The sequence below is a fragment of the Rattus norvegicus genome, chromosome 10, assembly GCF_021556685.1.
Source record: "Rattus norvegicus strain SHRSP/BbbUtx chromosome 10, alternate assembly SHRSP_T2T, whole genome shotgun sequence".
Taxonomy (NCBI): domain Eukaryota; kingdom Metazoa; phylum Chordata; class Mammalia; order Rodentia; family Muridae; genus Rattus; species Rattus norvegicus.
In genome coordinates, this window is record NC_141543.1 from 18,614,498 (window position 1) to 18,625,675 (window position 11,178).

Below are 11,178 nucleotides of genomic sequence, written 5' to 3' on the forward strand. Positions count from 1 at the left end.
ACAAAAAGGGTGCGGAGCAGATTAATGGTAGAGCACTTTCCTCGCATGTGTCAGGCCTTAGGATTACATTCTAGTGAGTGATTTACAAAATGAGTAAAGTGAAAGTTAACTGCACCAGTAAAGATGATTAGAGGTCTGGAGAGATGGTTCAGTGGTTAAGAGCACTGATTGCTCTTCCAGAGGGCCGGAGTTCAAATCCCAGCAACCACATGGTAGCTCACAACCATCTGTAATGTGATCAGATTGAAAGACCCCAGCTTAGCAGCAGTAACGCCATTTTGCAAGGCTGTACTTAAGATGACTGGTTCAGGGAAAGGTTAGAACACTGAGTACACAGCAGCTGCCAAGCAAGATGTGTTTGGTTGAAGGCCTGGCAACAGGACGACTTCGGTTGAGCACCTGACAATGAAAAAAAAGCCCCGGGAGAGGTCCCACACCCTGGTGGGGGGCCGAGTCAGTCGTTATGTTCCAAGAAGGTAGCTAAGAAACTTGCCCCCGGGCTGAACCCTTGGGGGGCCGAGTCAGCCGTTATGTTTCAGGAAGGTAGCTAGGAAACTTGCCCCCAGGCTAAACCCTTGCCATATTAGAATCCACCAATTATATCCCTGTAACCATGCATCTGCTTCTGTATGCTTGTTTCTGCTCCCCAAAATCCTATAAAAGCCCATCCTTGGTTCAGTGGGGCGCGCCAGTCCCCCGAGAGACTGAAGCGCCCGCAGGTGCCTGTGCCTGTGTATCCCGACAATAAACCAAATCCTCTTGCTGATTGCATCCTGTGGTGTCTCGGTCTGGTCTTTGGAGTTGGAGGGTCTCCATCCCGAGGGAAAGTTCTCCCTGAGAGCTTTTCAAGATGCCCACTTCTGGTGTGTCTGAAGACAGAGACAGTGTACTTACATATAATAAATAATTTTTAAATGATTGGCATTCCCTTGAGGTGTGTGTGTGTGTGTGTGTGTGTGTGTGTGTGTGTGTGTGTGTGTGAAGGGGAGAGAGAGAGAGAGAGAGAGAGAGAGAGAGAGAGAGAGAGAGAGAGAGATTGAGAGAACGCACCAGAGGTCAGCCTTGAGTCATGGCTCTCTAAGAGCTGTCCATGTTTTTTGGTTGGTGGTGAATTGTTTTTGTTTTGATTTTTGATTTTTTTGAGACAGGATTGTGGCCCTGGCTGTACTGGAACTCACTTTGTAGACCAGGCTTCAGGCTGCCCCTGTTTCCCAATGCTGAGATTAAAGTTGTGCCAGGTCATTTTTGAGACAGGGTCCTTCATTGGTCAGGAGCTCAGCAAGTTGTCTACGCTCGATAGCTGTCGAGCTCCAGGTCCCCACACACCCATCGTTAGGACTACAGACATTGCCATTGTGCCTGGCTTTTAGTGTGGTTGCTAAGGATGGAGCTTAGATCCTCACAGTGCTTGGTTGACAGGCACTTGAATGACTGATCTATCTTTCCAGCCCTGTGACCGTGCCAGTTCTGTTGGTGACAGGGGTGGTGGTCCTGGAACTTCCTTTGTAGACCAGGCTGACCTCAAACTCACAGAGATCCACCTACCTCTGTGCTGGGATTAAAGGTGTGCACCACCACCACCCAGCCAAATTTGAATTTTTGTTGTTGTTGTTGTTGTTAAAGATTTATTTATTTATTTATTTATTTATTTATTTATTTATTTAATATATATGAGTACACTGTAGCTGTCTTCAGACACACCAGATTCATTACCGACGGTTGTGAGCCACTGTGTGGTTGCTGGGAATTGAACTCAGGACCTCTGGAAGAGCAGTCGGAGCTCTTAACCACTGAGCCATTTCTCCAGCCCCCAAATTTGAATTTTTTAAAAATCAGAACATTTGGCTTGGTGAGATGGCTCCACAGTAAACGTATTCGCTGTGAAAGTGTGGTGTTTTGAGTTTGATTCATAGAAAACACGTACAAGTGTAAAGAGGAAATAGATTTTCACAAAGCTGTTCTCTAACACCTGCACTCACACACACATACACACACACACCAGCACACACGCATGCACACACACGTGCACTCACTCACACATGATATTTTTTAACATCAGAACATTTGGCAACACTAGGCTCTGTACCGATGATAAACTTTGTAAGTGGCCTGTGTAGCCGGGAGTTAGTAACTTTGCTCTAGGACTTCATGATGCTCGTGGGGTTGGGAGGTGGTTCAGTGGTTAGGAACACTTGTTCTTGCAGAGGACCCAGCTTGGATTCTCAGCACATGGTGCCTCACGATGGTCTGTAACTCCAGTCCCAGAGGATCTGATGTGCCCTTCCAACCTCCTCCAGCACCAGACACACACCTGCTACACATACATACACGCAGGTTAAACATGTGTAAAAAATAAAAGAGAGGGGGGGGGAGCTGGGGACAGGAATTGAGATATATATTAAAAAAAATCGGGCTGGAGAGATGGCTCAGTGGTTAAGAGCACCGACTGCTCTTCCCAAGGTCCTGAGTTCAAATCCCAGCAACCACATGGTGGCTCACAACCATCTGAAATGAGTCTGATGCCCTCTTCTGGTGTGTCTGAAGATAGCGACAGTGTAATCATAATATATAATAAATAAATAAAATGTTTAAAAAAAATCATGTTTGAGGAATTGTGGGATCTGGCTTAACTCTACTGCCAAAATAAAGCATGAATTTACACTGGGGTTTGTCTCCGGTTAGTTTGTCCAGGGCCTGAATCCTCAAGGTGAAAGGAATGTACTTAATACCATTTTCTTTTTTTTTTTTTTAAAGATTTATTTATTTATTATATATAAGTACACTGTAGCTGTCTTCAGACACACCAGAAGAGGGCATCAGATCTCTTTACAGATGGTTGTGAGCCACCATGTGGTTGCTGGGAATTGAACTCAGGACCTCTGGAAGAGCAGTTGGGTGCTCTTAACCGCTGAGCCATCTCTCCAGCCCTTAATACCATTTTCAAACCCGAGACAGCTACAAGCTCACACATGCCAAGAGGGCCTAGAATAGATGACATATTGTGCTCAGCCCGTGAGGAGCAGAGGCGTATATCAGGCAGCGGAACTCACTTGGAGAGTAGACCTTGTTGCCTCAAAGGTCCCCGAGTGTCCCAGTACCTGGGTGAAAGTTCCCCACCAACAAAAGAGGCCATTGCAGGCATATTGAGGGACAGGATGTGCAGAGAGGTGGGTCCTACCCTGAGGTCACCTGAGCTTGACTGAGAACAGGACACTCATGTTCAGCAAATAAATCATGAGCTGCTCTCAACGGTCTCAAGGAGTAATGAGACCTAGGAAGAAGGATCATAAAGTGAAAAGAAAATAACTTACTAATTAAGGTCACGAAGCAGAGTTAGAGACTAGGACAATACAGACATGGGACGTTGGGAAGGAAAGTGATAGCATACAAGAAAATAGCAGAACCTGAGGGAAATAAAGAAAAATGATAGGCCAGACACGATAGTGTTTACTTTTAATCCCAGCACTCTGGAGAGGAGAAAAGGTAGAGTGAAGTTGCAAAGCCCTCATTTGGATCATCCCCAAATAAACTAGGCATTGTAATAAATATTTGTAATTTCAGCACCTGGAAAGTGAAGGCAGGAGGATCAGAAATGCAAAGTCATTCAGAACTACATAGCGTGTTCAAGCTCAACCTGAACAACAACAACAACAGCAGGAATAGCTGAACTTGAGGTGTAATTGTTTCTTTAAAGGATAGGAATTTGGGAAGATGGGGACGGGGACCAGTGGTGGATCTGGGAGGGGCTGTGAAGATGATCCAAATACGTTGTATGCAATTTACAAAGAGTTAATAAAATATACTAAAATCAATATATTGAGGGCTCCAGAAATAGCTCTTCAGTTAAGAAAATTTGCTGCTTTTTAGAGAAGCAGGGTTCTGTTGCCAGCACCTGTATGTTGGCTCAGGATTTTTATATTCAACAAGTGAGAACCTGAGGAATACCCCATTTTAACCCCAGAGCTAGGGAGGCAGAGGCAGACGGTTATCTTTGAGTTCCAGGCAAGCCTAGTTTATGTATTGAAGAACTAACTGAAGGAGGAGGAAGAGGAGATTGAAAAGAAGAAAAAAAGAATCACTAAAATTTTCAAAGACCACCAGACATTTCCAGAGACGCGGAGGGGACCCCGCGATGTGCTCTCTCAAGCCTTGATAGCACCGGTTTAGAAGGGCAAAGGCCTTCTACGCCTGCAAAGAGCTCTGCACTCCGCAGCACACTTTCTGGGGAGCTCCTAGATCCGCCACGCCACACTCCGCAGCAGGCGCCCAGGGTTGGCTGTAAGCTGGAGGCCCCGCCCCCTCGTCCTTCCAGGCCCCGCCCACCCACTCTTTCGCGCGCTCTCCATAGGCAGTCCTGTCCAAGCAGACCACCCTCTCCGGTGTCCCCGTATTTCCAGTCCGGCTGCCACCTCAACTTCCGGTTTGCCCCTCTTTCTCGAGTTCGCCATTCTCGCGATGAGGATGCATTGCTGGGAAGTTGCTGCCCTATAGTAGGCTTTTACCCGGGAGGAAACTGAGACTGCCGGCGAGAGAGCCCACTCGTAGAGAGCGTAGAGACTGCTGGAGCCACTTCAATGCCTGGGTACTAAAAATTAAAGAGCTTTCAAGAACAGAAACCAGATCGGAAATCCGTACAGGTTCAGCGCTACCACTGAGCCTCCAGAACCTACTTATGTCTGTCCCACGCACACTTGCTCACTTACAGTGTGAACTGTTTTTGGAAAGGGAAGTAGGGCATGGAGAGTAGTTCAGTGATGGAGACTTTACCTAGCGTGTAGGGAAACCCTGGATTCAAGTCCAGCATCTCGAATAAAACTTTAAAAAAAAAATTAAATCAGTAGAGGGGAGATCGCTCAGTCAGTGAAGTGTTTGCTTATCAAGTACAACTTTGATCCCCGCCACCCATGATAAAAGTTTCCTCAGTTTTGTGTGCCTGTAACCCGAGCACTAGGGAGGCACATATAGGAGGATCCCTGAGACTTGCTGGCCAAATGAGCTCCGTGATCAGTGAGTTACCCACTGTGAAAAGCCAAGATGGCTGGTAACTGAGGAAGACACTGGAAGTCTACACTCATACACACAAATTGTTTTTTAATTTTTTTTAAAGGAAGGTCTGGTGTGACGTGATGCCTATAATCACAGGATTTCTGGGACCGAGGTAGATCTCAAGTCTGAGACCAATTTCAACTACATAGCAAAACCCTTTCACAAATGCATAAACTGTTGTGGGATATCTACAAGAAATGACCACTTGGGCACAGGTTTAAGCCAACAGAAAGTCTTTATTGAAGGAGACATTGTAGCCGGCAGGAGACTACACCAGTGATCAGGATCCCAGTATAGTCCCAAGTCTTTTTCAGGTTGAGCTTTTAAACATAAAACCATACCCTAACATTCCCCAGTTAGCAAGAATAGTTAGCCAGAAGCAAAACTACCAAAACCAAAAAAGCAAGATGAGTACATTAGAGACTTTCTCAGAACTGTGAGCTTTAGTGGATCAGGTCTTTGTTTTCACTTTGGCAAGGGATGTTTTCTACAGTCTGAGTTTTATGGCCTGAATGGCACTTTCATCATGGAGTTAGTTGTGCTAAGGTCTGGGGGTCCAGTTACAAAACCATGTACAGCTGGCCTGCTCACTCTGGGTGTGTGTGACACATGTCTTAGAGATCATTCATCCCTGAAAAAAAAAAAGAAGAAAGGAAGGAAGGAAGAAAGGAAGGAAGGAAGAAAGGAAAGAAAGAAGGAAGGAAGGAAGGAAGGAAGGAAGGAAGGAAGGAAGGAAAAAAGCAGGCAGTGGGCTGGAGAGATGGCTCAGCTGTTAAGAGCACTGACTGCTCTTCCAGAGGTCCTGAGTTCAAATCCCAGCAACCACATGGTGGCTCACAACCATCTGTAATGGAATCTGATGACCTCTTCTGGTGTGTCTGAAGACTGCTACAGTGTACTCATCTATAATAAATAAATAAATCTTAAAAAAAAAAAGCAGGCAGTGAGGCTGGTTGCTAAAGGCACTTTGCCACAAAACCTGATAAATTGCATTCAATCCCTGGGACCTACATGGTGGAAGGACAGAACCATCTCCTGAAGGAAGTCGCCCTCTGATCCCCATAAACAAGGGGTGGCGAGAACAGTTCCTTGTGGTGAAAAGGCAAGACTCCTCTGCACCTGCACAACACCGCAGTCCCAGACTCCTGCCTATGCCTAGATCCTAGATCGGTCAGCTTTGGCACCGGTAGTCACAGCCTCAGCCAGGGCTGTTTGACACAGTTTGTACCAGACTTTTTTTGCCACCATTTGGTCTTTCCTTGTCCTGATCAAGCGCCATGAGGACAGGTAGGTCCTTTTAGACAGCAACATTAAATACTTCTCTTCGTGATGGTTGACAGTCGTGAAAGCTATAAAATTGAGGACCAGAAATCTCCAAACCTCTCTACCCCAGCTCCCAGAACACTGCCTACCCAATGCTAAAGATGGTAGCCTTCAGTGCAGGCACGAAGGGACGTCATTAGAACTAAACTCAAAAGTCACTCGGGCTCGAGGGCTGCCCTTTAGGGTTGGTAAGTCAGTGCCTTTTTAAGAAACCAAGACACCATCATCATCCTGAAATACTCCTTGCTGCTGTCACCTCATGCCATGTGATACCTAGAATGTTCCCCAGTATTGGCTTGACTTTCAAGCCCAGCCATAACTCAGTCAGACACTGCAGCAGATGGAGGAGGAGGCACATGGGCTAACGGATCCGCTCAGTTAGCAGGGTGCCCGGGCACACACTGTGAGCTCCCTTTCAGCTGGAGTCTTTCACTTGCTGGAAGTCTGGATTCAATCCATTTTCCAGACTGTGACTCCCTTCTCCCTTCTCTACATGTCAGGAAATCTATTTTTCAAATGAAATGAGCGTGTGTGTGTGTGTGTGTTTATTCTTTCCTTGGAATGGAAAACATACGGACACTACTTTTTTCCTGGTGTTTTGTTTACTTGTTGGACACTAGGCCTTGCTATGTACCCCAGACTGGCCTCAAATTCACTATATACTCAGAGTTGGTCTTAGCTTTATAGGGAGACTGATGAAAGGGACTCATCTCTCTCTGGAGCATTAGACTGGTGTGAAGCACTGTTAAAAATCACTAATAGCGCTTGGTGTCATGGTCCATGTCTTTAACTCAGGAAACAGAGGCAGGCAGATCTCCGTGAGTCAAGGCCAGCCTGGTCTATATAGGGAGTTCTAGGACAGCCAGAATTTGAGGTATTGTGAAACCCTGCCTCAAAAAGTTAATAACCACTATCAGTGATAATGATAAGTTCCTCTAGGTCTTATAACTTATTGAACACCTGCCAGTGCTCCTGCAATGTTCATTTTCCTATAATCAAGCAAATACACCAGGGACGAGGTGTGATTTGACTCGCTAAATGACAGCTGTTGAGCCCCACTCCCTTGCTGCTCTGAGCAAGAGGACAACCCATCAAACAGCCACCCAGACTATCCTTACGACAGCCCCAGAGGACTAAAACCTTCCCTAGCGTGAACACTGGAGCTGGTGGTGTCTGGGCCCTGAAGGCACAGGCTGATCCCCACCATTCTGAAGTCTGCACGAGAGGTTTTCTCAGCACAACCCTGAGTATTTGGAACAATCAATCACAGCCACTAAGTCTTGCGTTTTCAACCAAGCGCAACTTTGGATCCTAGCACAAATGGTGACTTGGGCCAATTACAGCCTGGCCTCTTAGCACTTATCACAGCCATCCTTGTTAGGCCGAAGAAGGAAGGGCTTCTCCTCTGGTCTGACTGGAAATGGTTTGTAGGTCATCTCATCCTCTAACTTCGGTTCTGGGAAGACTGTTGCGTCTGAGGCTGGTTTGAACTACACAGTGATTGTGAGTTTCCTAATTGACTGGGCTATAGAGAACTAACTCAACAAATAAATAAAAATTAGTCCGTGGTAGTGTTGCCCTACTCACTTAACACAGACAATCTAACCAGAGCACTTTCTCAACCAAGACTCCTCTTCCCAGATGACTCTAGCATGTGTCAAGGAGACACATGTATGGTAGTGCGTGCTGGTAGGATTTCCTGAAGGAAATAGAGGCAGGAGGATCATAAGTTCGAGGCCAACCTGGGTTACACATTGGGCTCGAAAGATGGCTCAGCTGTTAAAGGCACTGGCTGCTCTTCCAGAGGTCCTGAGTTCAATTCCCGGAAACCACGTGGTGGCTCACGACCATATGTAATGTGATCTTCTGGCATGCAGGTGTCGGTGCAGATAGAGCACGCATGTACGTAAAATAAATCTTTAAAAGGGAAGAAACTAACCAGAACCTACGATTAACCTGACGGTTCTTTTTTCTCAAAATCATCCACATCAATAAAAATAATTAGGGGAGACTTAGTAGAAGACTTAGACAATATGGTGCTCACATAACAACATGAAGACCTGAGTTCACACTTTCAGCACCAATGTTAAAAGTCTAATGTGGGGTTGGGGATTTAGCTCAGTGGTAGAGCGCTTCCCTAGCAAGCGCAAGGCCCTGGGTTCGGTCCCCAGCTCCGAAAAAAAGAGAAAAGAAAGTCTAATGTGGCAATAAATACCAGTACGCCCTACACTTGGGAAGCAGATCGAAAGTGTATCCCTAGAGCCAACCAGTCTAGACTGCCATCCAGCTCCAGGCTCAGTGAGAGACCACGAATTCAAAACAAAACAAAACAAAACAAAAGAGAGAGAGAGAGAGAGAGAGAGAGAGAGAGAGAGAGAGAGAGAATGCTCTCCTTGATGGCACATGGCTTTAACTGAGGCACCTAGGAGTCAGAGGCAGGCAGATCTTTGAGTTTGAAGCCTAGTTTACAGAGCAAGCTCAAGACCAGATAAGGCTACACCACCTTATCTGGGGGTGGGGGTGGGGATTAAAAAAAAAAAAAAAAGGAGAGTGCCAAGCATAGTAGTGTGTGCCTTTAACTCCAGCACTTGGAAGGAAGGCAGAGGCAGGGCTATATCTCTTTGTGGGTTCAAGACCAGCCTGGTCTACACAGTAACCGTCAGAGCTTATAGTAAAAAACAAGAGTAACCAAAGAAGTCAGTGGGCTGAACACAAGTGTGAATACATGTGTACCTGTATACATATGAGTTTAGCATACACACACACACACACACACACACACACACACACACAAATTTGTAAGGAACAGTCACTGGAAGAGGGTCCTTAGGAAACGTTGTCTATTTTCTAGTAACTGAACACGGTGGACGGTATACCCACCGCGTCCCACCCACGCCATGTTCCCTGACTGCCCGCCAGTTTGCCATGCCCTAAGCATGAGGAGAGAGAGGTTTTTCTGACCCAGCAGTTCTCTTTTCCCTCCCACCCCTGTGGACCTTGGTTCCGGCTGGGCCACCAGTCAAGAGCCCTCTGCTGGGTGCATAGTAGCTTCTGCTTCTTCAGGGTGGGCAGCTGCCTCCGCTAGCGTTCAAGAGGCAGGATAGGCCCAAGGCTCCGGATAGTGTGTAAGAGTGAACACGTGGGGTTGGGGATTTAGCTCAGTGGTAGAGTGCTTGCCTAGGAAGCGCAAGGCCCTGGGTTCGGTCCCCAGCTCTGAAAAAAAGAACCAAAAAAAAAAAAAAAAAAAAAAGAGTGAACACGTGTGACCTCAGACCACGCAGAGAAGCAGGAGTTGGGGAGCCTGTTTACACACGCTTTAAACTAGTCAGCCTTCCTCCTTGCTCTCAGAACCTTTGCTGCGTCTCCCCCACCTCCTCCCGACAAGCCACCGCAACCACAGGCAGGCAGGACACTACCCTCTATGCTCAGCTGCTGGGAGAAAGCGCCCCACCCCTCCGCCCTGCTCGCCGCGCCTCCAGAGAAGGTCACCTCAATTCCAGAATGCCCGGCTCCTGCCATCCGGCCCGCCTCTCTTGGGGTGGGGCTTCTAGAATGGAGTCAAAGTTGCAGGATTGTGGGAGCTGAGATGCTCTGCCATTGAAACACTGGAGACCTTCTGAGGGCGATACTTAAGTCATGCAGTCGCCCAACCTTTTCCCGTGTCCTGCGTGCCAGGAGCTAGGCTCTGTGCCGAGGACGTAGGGCACAGTAAGAAAACTGGTGCCTACTGGGTGATCCGGTGAGATCCACCCCACACAGTTAAAAATAAGCTGGATGCTGACCCGAGCAGTGAATCTTGGGAGCATCCAGAGCAAGGCTGGGCCTAGTCAGGACAGAATGAGACATCAGGGCTGTGCGGGCGACCAGCGCCGAGTTTCCTTGACCCCGCGAGTGATGGAGCGCACTCTAGGGCGCGGCGGGCACTCCAGATAGCGCCGATTCCCAGAAGGAATCCTACTCAGTGTTTGGGAACTTGTAATAAGAAAGCCCAGCAATGCAAAGGGGGAGGGTTTGACTTTGAAGTGGGCTCCAAAGCTTTTGTGGAGGTCACTTCGTGGGGCGGGGCGGGGCGGAGGGCGGTGTTAGTAGGACAAAGCCACTAGCACGAATGGGGGTTGGGGGAAACTTTAGAAAGCTATGCGGACTGACCAGCACTTTCTTTTGTATCACATCTTACTCCCCCACCCCACCCCGTGTGTGTTGGGGATTTATTTATTTAACTTTATTTATTTATTTCTTTATTTATACTACATGTATTTATTTATTTAGAGGTTGGGAGGGGATCACATGTGGACGTCGTGGGGACAACTTGCGGGAGTCACTGGCCCAGCTGTTCGTTGTTTGTTTTGAAGCAGGATTTCATGTAGCTCAGTCTGACCTCAAACTTCATTTTAGCTGAGGGAAGCCTCCATTTCCCAGATGCGGCTATTACAAGTGTGCACAATCACGCCCAATTTCCGACGTGTGCTTCCTGCCTGCCAGGCGAGCACAATACCAACTGGGATGTACCCCTTTGGTTTTTGGGTTTTGGGGACAAGTTCACTGTGTAGACCAAGCCCATCTGGACTTCATGGTACTCTTACAGCCTCAGCCACCCAAATGGTAGGATTACAGGTATAAACACCACACCTGGCTTCTGTTCCCTGCCCTCTTCTTTTCTGAGACAAGATCTCACTACTTAACTATAACCTGTAACTCACTCCGTAGACCAGGCTGGTCTTGAACTCACAGGGATCCACCTGCCTCTGCCTCCTGAGTGCTGGGATTAAAGGTGTTCACCAGTCTGACTGGCTTGTCTTATTTTCTTAC

General features: G+C 47.3%; 1 long non-coding RNA gene across 1 annotated transcript; it reads right to left on the bottom strand.

Moving 5' to 3' along the window:
* Positions 1-9,187: 9,187 nt before the first annotated feature.
* Positions 9,188-9,987, bottom strand: LOC148002780 (uncharacterized). The gene is made up of 2 exons (XR_015631459.1): positions 9,859-9,987; positions 9,188-9,582 (listed from the first exon to the last, which is right to left on the bottom strand). It is a non-coding gene; the product is annotated as an uncharacterized LOC148002780 (long non-coding RNA).
* Between the last annotated feature and the right edge of the window lie 1,191 nt (positions 9,988-11,178).